General features: G+C 40.3%; 1 protein-coding gene across 1 annotated transcript in view; it reads left to right on the top strand.

Moving 5' to 3' along the window:
* Positions 1-8,797: 8,797 nt before the first annotated feature.
* Positions 8,798-9,749, top strand: part of pdgfra (platelet-derived growth factor receptor, alpha polypeptide) — a 40,256-nt gene continuing 39,304 nt past the window's right edge. Inside the window, exon 1 of the mRNA XM_030727111.1 lies at positions 8,798-8,898. The gene's annotated coding sequence lies outside the window, so the exon portion shown is untranslated. The remainder of the gene's footprint in view (positions 8,899-9,749) is intronic.

The following is a 9,749-nucleotide window of genomic DNA, read 5'->3' as shown; positions in this document are numbered from 1 at the left end:
TGAAAATACACAAATATATATTATCATCCAGGGCAAAATACATAACTATATCTACACATCGCAGGCCACGAGTGAAGTCTGGGTGCATCAAATTGTTTATGAATAGGACAAATAAAGAAGTGTGGTATTCCTGTGTTTCCATGCTACAAAGGTAGAGGGCAGTGTTTGTCTTTTCATGCAGAGCTGGTCTCCCAAGAAACAAATCTGGAGGAATCAGTTTAACAGCATCGCATAAAAGAATAAAGCATAAAAAACAAGTACAGCAGCTTTTGTATTCAAAGGTGCAACAAAAGCACTGCGCAAAACTGTATTACACCCTAAAACAACAAAAATGTAACATTATCAGCATTTCTCTCTTCTCTCTCCTGCACAGAGCTCGATGGAGTTTCTGCATTCGCATTGTGGTTTGAATCTCAACAGCACTTTGTTGATCCTAAAAAAGATTACTTACCGTAATTGGTGCTCTTATACTTTTGTCTCCTTTGAAGAGACACATTAAGAGAGTCTTGAGAATGGATTCGAGTGCATCTGTCTCTCTTGAGAAGTTAAGAGTGGTGTGGTTTTTGTAAGCTGCCTCATTTACCCTGACAGTCTGTGTCTCTAGCAGGCTTTCGGTTTTTGCGATGAGAACAGTGCTGGGAAACTGCAGACTCTAGAAGTACCATGGAAATAAATGAGGGTTTTTTTTTGACTGTCAGAAACATGTTGACTGTGTCAGAGCCAGATCAAACAAACACCATCGCTTATCAGTCATATAATATTTGGCTCAAATGGAAGCAATTTGGGAAAACTTGATTTATTCGTTTATGAAATGTTAGTGCTGTTTTTAAGTTTTAAAACCTCCTTCCAATTTCCATAAAGAACAGATAACCTAGGTTTGCGTTAACTCACGTAAATGACACTAAATGACAATCGAATCACTCTGCTGCATCCCAGTGAAGGAATTAGCAGTTGAATCTCCCTCCGTCTGCCACCTCGCCTTGTTCTCAAGATAAACATGTGAAGTGTCTGCCAGTTTTCCTGCTGTAGGTGTGTAAGATTACCGCTGCCTTCATTTGGATAGCTCATCTTTTGATGTATCAGCAAGACATCCAGAAGAAGTCAAGTGAGTGATTTATGAAGGTGCTGGAACACAGACACTCTCACACATTCACAGCCTCCCCACAGAGAGTCTCAGTAGTAGACAGGACACGGGCCAGGCCTGTGCTGTCGGATGGTGCAGGCTAAACAATAAACAGACACCTCACAGGGCAGAGTCAAAGTTTATAGAACTGCCCGGCCAAATTGCCAAAGACTCAAACAAAATCTCACAATTTCCAATGCAGCAACATCATAATCATTCATATTTACACAAAAAAGTGGACAATTGTCTTTGAAATGTATTCCCATTGTTATTTATAAACATTTGCACTGTAATTACACAGACATGTGTCCTACAGGAGTGAAGTCACAAAATGAAAGGCACGCTGACGGAATCTGTGAGACCTATGCATAATCGTATTCATTTTATCTGTGCAATTCTTGTGTGTGAGATCTGTCAGAGGAGTCTTTGTGGTAGAGGCTGTATAATAGGAGGATCTGGCTTTTTAATGGGACCCTCTCTATGGGCCCTGGCATGCTGCCAGCAACCCCAAAATGCCTCTTATTGGCTGTTGGTTTAGCCGTTGATCCCTGGAAGTGGCGGTCGAGGATAGTGGCCATACTGGTGCTCATATAAATCACAATATATGGTTGCTTTTACTGTGGTTGTTTTTTGTTCATCGCTGCAATCTCTGACAAAGCTGAGAAGCTTTTTACCCATGCTCAAAATAGTCTTCTGTGTTCAGACAAGCCTGTCAGCTAGAGGGCCACAATACAGATCAAAATCTTTAATGTTTCTTTACCCTCTTTAATGTTTGTCTCATTGTGCTGTTCCCTACAACATCCCTCCTTTCTATTCATATACTAACCTCCTACACAGACTCACAGACAGACAGGCGGGCAGCAGATGCAGAGGAGCTGCGATTAGCTGCTGGGGCTCATGCTCTTTAATCATAAGCAGCAGTGAAGCTGTTAGCTGCACTGGGATAAGAAAAAAGTATATCTTTGCTGTAGTGTGTTAAGCAGCTGGTTTAAAAGCACAACCCAACATCCCAGGTAGAAAATATTTTTTATTATGTGGCAATATTGTGCAGCTCCTGCAGAGTTGCATGGATAAGTTGCTTTAGCTATTGTTAAATTAAACTGTTAAGCAGTTATTTTATTGTATTTAAATTTTTCAGGGAAATCACTACCTGTGGTACTTACATTTGATATATGCTGTGTCATTGGATGTAATGCTACTGCTGCTGGCACTTTTTTTCAGTAGATTCACATAGTGTCAGTGACACTAGGGTATTCGAAAAATTTATAAACGCTGCTGCCTGCATTTATTTTTGTGTATCATAAAAAACATCATTATCACAAATTTTGTTGACATATTGTGATATAATTTTGGGGCTATATTGCCCAACCATAGTGGCACTAAAAATAGTGACAGAAGTTGAGATGATTCCTCCTCTGGGGGCCATGAATGTCTGTACACAATATAATTGCTATTCCATTCAATTGCTGTATGTGAGTCTCGGCATTCTGGCCAGTGGTAGACATTCCCATGCCCAGTCATACCATAAGCATGGCTAATTTAAAAAAAAAAAAAAAAAAAAAGACATCACTACATGTTTTCACCCTTAGGAGTCTCGGAAGTATTGCATGAGGTAGGATAGGCCGTTAAGATTAAGATTATCTCTGGATGAGAGGGTAGTTATCAGCTAACACTGGCAAACTTGGTTTGCAAGCTGCGTTTGTAAACTGCATGGGTGCAGTGCAGAGGCACACATAGTTCTAAAACACACACACACACACACACACATACACACACACACACACACACACAGGTCATCAATAGCACAAACTTTGTCAAGAGGTCCAGTTGAGTTGCTTGAGTTTGTGGCGGTAAGGCCTAGCAAACACCTATCAATCAATGAGGGCACGCCTGTAACTCCAGTATACTAATGGCTGAAACTGTTTGTGGCCTTTTAATGCTGTAAAGTTGGACATTTTAACACATTTTTGACCTGCTCATACCCAATGTGGAGCATCAAGTCTGAATTAAAGTATATTTATATGTGTATATTTCACAAAAACAAATATACTGTGTGGAGTCTGCAGTGCATAGGTTTAAAGCAAACATCCATTTCCATACTTAAAAAACAAAAAACAACACTGAAAAATGGTAAAGGATAAAAAGCAAGATATCATCCAACCTCCTCTCATCAGGCCCACGGGCTTATCCATCTTGTAGAGCTCTTTTCGCTGTGTGAGGGCGGCAGATACACCACACACAGCCCCACCCTCGCTGTAATGAAAAGTGTTATGAATGTATGTGTCTTAATTCTCTTCTGCTAATGTCTGTGGGTGGCAAAATTAGGGTGGGCTGCGCTGGGACCACTTAAATAGAAAACCGTGTCCAGTTTAACCGAGCTGCTCTAAGCCGATTTTTTAAGGTCACATTGGCACAAATGGGGGATTAGTTTGGTTCAGATCAATGTCTGATTGGGATCTTTCTCTCTGCCATTGCCTCCCTCTGTCCTGGGAGAATGCAGCCAAAGTCTTGCGATTTGTACTTGGGGAGAAGAAAGGCTCTCCCCTCCCATGGTGGACAAAGACACACATTAGCTCAGTTTTGCTGTTTTTTTCCTCATCCAGCAGTAAAGCTCGCTGTCAAAGGGATCAAACGTATGAAGACATGACCAGTGATGGCACCCCACTGCAGCTGCTGTTGCTGCTGTTGCTACTGTTGCACTGTGTGAGTGGGTATCCGATATGTGTATGCATATGTGTGCAGTTTTCTTGTCTGTGAGTTATGTAAAGGGTAAAAGCAGGTGGCTTCAGAAGAAAGTGTATCTTGCATATGTTGTGAATATAAGTCAGTAAAAGTGATTGAGCCTGTGTATTTTGCCTGAACAAGTGGTGTCCACATTGGTGGAATATTTGTCATGTTTCCACAACCCCCCCCACCACCACCACCATTTGGAAAAAGATCATTATAGCCTTTACTTTATTTGAGTTAAGTGGTTACAATGATTGGCTCAAAGAAAGGTGACATTTACAGCTTTTTTGAAAGGTAATTAAATGTCTCAATTTGTTGGGAATAAAGGCAAATAAAATGATTTAGCTGCTGATGCAACCAGAGTCAGAGGTAAGAAGAGTCACCAAAAAGTGCACATAGCTGGTTTGATCTAAGCTTCTTTTTTTTCTTATATCTTATTAAACCAGTACTTGTTCAGAGAAAGGATTACAGCTCATCAGTAAGCACAAAGCATAAAGAGATAATTGCTGGTGTGTGAAATTCTTTCTTTGTTCGTGTATATGTCTCGTTACAGCTTAGTGTATCATTATCCAATCAAAGAGAAGACCAACTAAACAAACAGGGCAGACCATAATTGACAATGAAGCTGCAAAGCAATCTTTAATTTTATCTGCTCTCCCATGAAAACCAGCATCGCTGCTTAAATAAAAGATCACAACAGAAATGTGTCAGGTTATTTGTCATTTTCTTCTGTCTGCATACACATTATATGATTTATGGCAGCGCGACAGGCCATGCATGGGTAAACGGGTTAACCCCAACCAAGAAAGGTTCCCAGCAAAGGACAAAAATAAACACAGAACCAAGTGCAAACGCCAAGATGGAATATTTGGTAGGAGTATTTTGAATTTTTATGTAAGTCTATTTTATCTACATAGACCTCACAAAATGCTTCATCTCCTTTTAATGGAGATAAAAAAAAAATTAAAAAAAACATTAATAAGACTCTTTATTAATCCTATTTTTTTGGTAAATCAAAGCACCATTCCCAATTTGCACAAACATTATGCAGTTTCATTGTATCTGCTGAGACAACAGTCTCAAGTGACTTCCTACAAGTGGAGCACAACAGTTTTCAGCTTTCTTTAGCTGCTGCTACAGGATGACCTCTCCTCCCCTTCAGTTAAAGACTATTGAGATCCTCAGCAGCTGGGAGTGTTTGTCTCCTTGTAGTACACTGGTGATGGTTAGTTAAAATGAGTGTCACAGGTCAGAGGTCAACCCGGCCCTGGTGCAGAATAGGTTTAATTGACTTAGAGCCAGCAACCTCAGGCATTCACCTGTAACTCTAATCTTATCTAACACAAATACACGTGTGGAGACAAATAATCACTTTTAAAATCTTAAAATGTTGTTTTTGCTGCCAAACTCAGAGACAGAGTTTTGTTTACAGAGTTACAAGCTTTTATTCCAAGCTTGACTTGGGTCACTTTAAGTGTAGCAGGGGGATATGTGAACACAGCTTTTATTATTATTATTTACACACCATGTCAGATTAGAAAAGGATTATATGCAACAGCAGTGAGATACAGTGTACAAATAATTTTAATTATCTAATAATAACAATGCTCAGCTAACAGTGCTGATCTTGAGTTCAGAGATCTGGACCGTAGTGTCAAAACAGTATAATAAGAAAATACGTGCTTTGTCAGGTGACAGGGAAACTGGGTGATCGAACTGATTGAGAGTCAAAAGTTGCATCATATATTTGTGTATCTGCATCATATCTCATAGTCATGGACAATAGTGATATGCTTCTTACTGCAACAAATGAGGATGATGTGTCTTTTTTCACCTGAGATATGGCCAATAATATCCATTAAACAGAGTTTCTCATGTTAAATTCAAGTATACTGTAAATTCAGAATCTGGATTAGGTCCAGATGGCGTTTGGTTTGGCACTAGTTCTTGGCCAGAAAAATCTTTTTTTGGTATCACTCAAAATTGATCTGTCATTTAGCATTTTGTAAAGAAACTTGACCATAGCAAACTAAAATGGAAAATCATGTCAGATTGCTAAGTGTGTCAGTTTCTCTTTGAGGTGCATAAAGTAATAAGGCGTTTTCAGGTGAGGTGTTTTTAAGTGATAATAGCTTGCACATGATAAGTGCTTCATTGGCTTTGCAATGTTTTCCTGCACACTGAGTTTAACCCAAGGTTGTCAGAGTATGGCCCAGGGGCTAGCTAGCCATCCAAGGAGTCCAGTCCGGGCCACTGGATGGCTTCACAGAAAGTGAAAACTGCAAAGACAGTGAGCACGGGCATGGGCTGCCACAGGCAGCACGATGGCATGGCAATTAGCACTGTTGCTTCACAGCAAGAGGGTCCTGCGTTCTGGGTTTTTTACAGTGCCCCCCCAGCAAATTATGTTACTTCTGTGAAATAACAGAAAATTATGACAAATTGAAAGCATTTCTTTGTTGTGACATTATATCATAATAGCATTATAATATCATCTTGGAGTGTTCATCAGTTTTATCTTCTAGTTCAATAAATGTGTTCCTAAATGGTAACAGGTGTGAGGTGTCTTTATTTTTCTTTTAATAGATTATTGGGTAAACATTTTAATGGTCCAGCCCATCTAAGGTCAAACTGGACTGCTGTGTGGCCCACAAAATAGATTGCGTTTGAGACCCCTGGGCTAACCAAAGGATATACACAGCAGTTGGGTGTCAAAACTTTCCTAGCAACAGCAGCCTGTGCTGGAGGCTAATATCTGATTGTCTAATTATGCTAAGCGTTGATGTTAATGCAGTGGTCTGAAAGGTCATTACGCAGGGACACTTCTCACATTGCTACAGGGCATGGACAGATGTGTGTGTGTGTGTGTGTGTGTGTGTGTGTGTGTGTGTGTGTGTGTGTGTGTGTGTGTGTGTGTGTGTGTGTGTGTGTGTGTGTGTTGGCAAAAGAAGGAGATGAAACTGATTAAGCAAATTACAGAGTTGGAATGGAATGGATTGTGCGCGCGAACGCACACAGACACACACACACACACACACACACACACACACACACACACACACACACACACACACACACACACACACACACACACACATACATCAGATATGAGCCCATAATTTCACAGAATCAACATGAGGACCACGAGTTAAATAACTCCAGTCTTTATTGTCTATCTTCAATACATCTCTGTCTTCAAGTGCATGACCAGTGGCAGAGTCAGACTGCTGATAAATGAACTTGAGATGATATACAGAGGGGACTGTACTGCATCATGTTACATGTGATGTACCCATGAGGGAACAATGCCCTTTAAAAAAAAGTTATGCTTTCAAAATGATTGCTGGATGTTGCTGGATGTAATTCCAGTTGTTTTCCTCTAGTGGGCTTTGGCATTGTTTGTGTAGGGTACCCATCTGACCCTGTCATGACTACAACCAATATAGAAGTAGTAACTTGTAGCTGTAAAAAATAACCTGTATGGTACACATGCTGTTTCTGTATGGTACACCTGAATGAATTGTTATAGTCCCAGTAGACAAATAATTACATTCAAATTCAAATTCCACCAAAGCTGGGTACAAATTTCTGAGGTGGAGGAAGCTGGAAGGTGGAATGTTTTTAATAAACTGTTATGGTACTGAATAACAATGAGTCACCAGGACGAAGCAATACCCAGTGCCAAAAAGGTTTTATTGCCACAGATGTGACCGCACTTAATCACAGAGAACATCATTAACTAGACAAGTCATTTGTCTTTGCCTTCCAAAACAACCCATGTGCTGATTTTTCAATAGTAAAAGTTTTTTCAGCGTTGAAAACTTAATAGGTTGGTTTTAGAGAAAAAACTGTGAAAACTGCTGTGAACTGCTGGTGCAAGGAACACGATGATGGCCTCTGATATACATAAAGATAGACACAGTTACCCAACCATCTGCTTTTAGTGCTCTAACGTTTAAGGCGGTCAGCCTGTCACCAGACTAGAATGTCATTATTGGATAATACTGCAAAACCAAATGTGAAGGAGTGCGATCAAGAAAGAAGCAAATGAATGCATCAGAAGGCAAAATTCTGGCTGACTGTGTGAAAGCTGGACTGATTACACAAACAGCTCACACCCTTACTTTCCGCACCATAAAGCACAGACACTGAATGCTCCCCCTGGACGTATATGATGAGCTCTATAATAATCCAGTGGAGACATATTTCCACAGGATACGGGGTTGGGGCTAGAATATGGTCCATGAAAACTTTACATTTTACACACCCTGACCCACAACCGTGATTTAAATCACACCTTGAACTCAATTGTTGCGCACGTGATTTGCTATGCAAGCTGCCGGACACATTTCTTCCCATTTTCTTGCTGAAAAAAATAATATGTTTGTTTTACTCATGGGTTAGTTTTTGGTTATGAAAAGGAAAGACTGACAGTGCACCTGTGGGCTGCCAATGAAGGAGTGACCCTGAATAAAGAGATGGGAAAGAAAAGGGGAGCGGCTGCCAAAGAGGTTCCTTAGCTCTGCAAACCACTTCAGCTCTCACTTGAGTGCCTCTCTTTGGGCCTTAACCCACACAGACCCCCACCTAACTGTTTCAGATTTAAATTCCTCCACTCGGCAAGGCCCTGCGAACCCCTCCTTTCCCCCAGTGCTCGGCACACACCAAGGGGCATTCAAAACGCATTAACACCAAATCAATGGGAAACAGTGAAAAAAGCAAAAAAGAAAAAGAAAGAGAAAAATCTCCTTAGCAACATAATCTAGACGGCCTGACGAGAGAAGGAGTGAAAAGAATAGAGAGGGGTGCTGGTGCTGTTAGGGAGGGAAGAATAATTGGACACAAAGGGTGGGCGCACAGACAGCAACAAAATTGAAAATTAACACAGAAGAAACTGTTCCTTTTTTCATGGGAACACAATCAGTTACATTAAACCCGAGGCAGCCCCCTCCTCCTCGCCTGGCCTTGCCCCGCCTGTGGATGGAGGCTCCGACAGGATTTTGCCCTGTTCCAGTGAACTCCGGAGAGCAGTGACCAAAGAAAAATGGGTTTGTTTTCCAAGTTTCTAGTTTAAGATGTACATAGTTGCCTTTGATTTTTTTGTTTTAAGTTCCATTAATTTTCTCCTACTTCATTTCTTTTTTTAATCATATATATATATATATATATATATATATATATGACAATCAGGTAATGCCTAACAATTTACACCATTAATCAATGAAGGTCTGCCTGTGAATCTACCTATAAATGGTATTAGCAGACCTTATCTGCATGTCAACAAACACTTGTTGGGGATTTAAGTCGTCTCGTCTAGCCTTCAGATAAAGACTTAGGCTGGCTTAATGAACTCAGAGTTTTTTTGGGGGGGGTGGGGGTCCAAAAACTGCCTAAGAGAGACTAGCAGCTTGGGTTTTCTCTGAAAGAAGAAACACTAGATGGTAAATTTATTCTAATAAATAGAAAAAAAAATAAAAACAGGTTTGGAAATAATATCAAAAGAGTCTCCTTTGCTGATTCCACTAGGAAGCAGATTTACTGTTAAAGTTGACCTATTAGAATGATCATGTGCTCATTTGTGTATATTGGAGAACAATTAGCATGGAGCAGGAACTCTGGCCACCAGAAGCCCTGTAAATGACCTCTGACCTCCACTACATGATCAGCCCATTGAGAGGAGGGCCTGCTTTAATTAGGAGGTCATTAAGAGCCAACCTCAGCACACCACAGGAACACATAAAGTGAGGACTCCCACCTGCAAGCTCAAAATCTGCACTCCAAATTTCAATCACAGCTGACTACTTCATAAAATGACATGTTTTGTTCTTTTAAATGTGTTCATTTTCTGCAAAGAACTACCTCAAATTGATTATGATGCTTTAAAATAATCACTTTTTTC

This window comes from Archocentrus centrarchus, chromosome 4 (assembly GCF_007364275.1).
Source record: "Archocentrus centrarchus isolate MPI-CPG fArcCen1 chromosome 4, fArcCen1, whole genome shotgun sequence".
Classification (NCBI taxonomy): Eukaryota; Metazoa; Chordata; class Actinopteri; order Cichliformes; family Cichlidae; genus Archocentrus; species Archocentrus centrarchus.
This window is presented reverse-complemented; position numbering and strand designations above follow the sequence as displayed.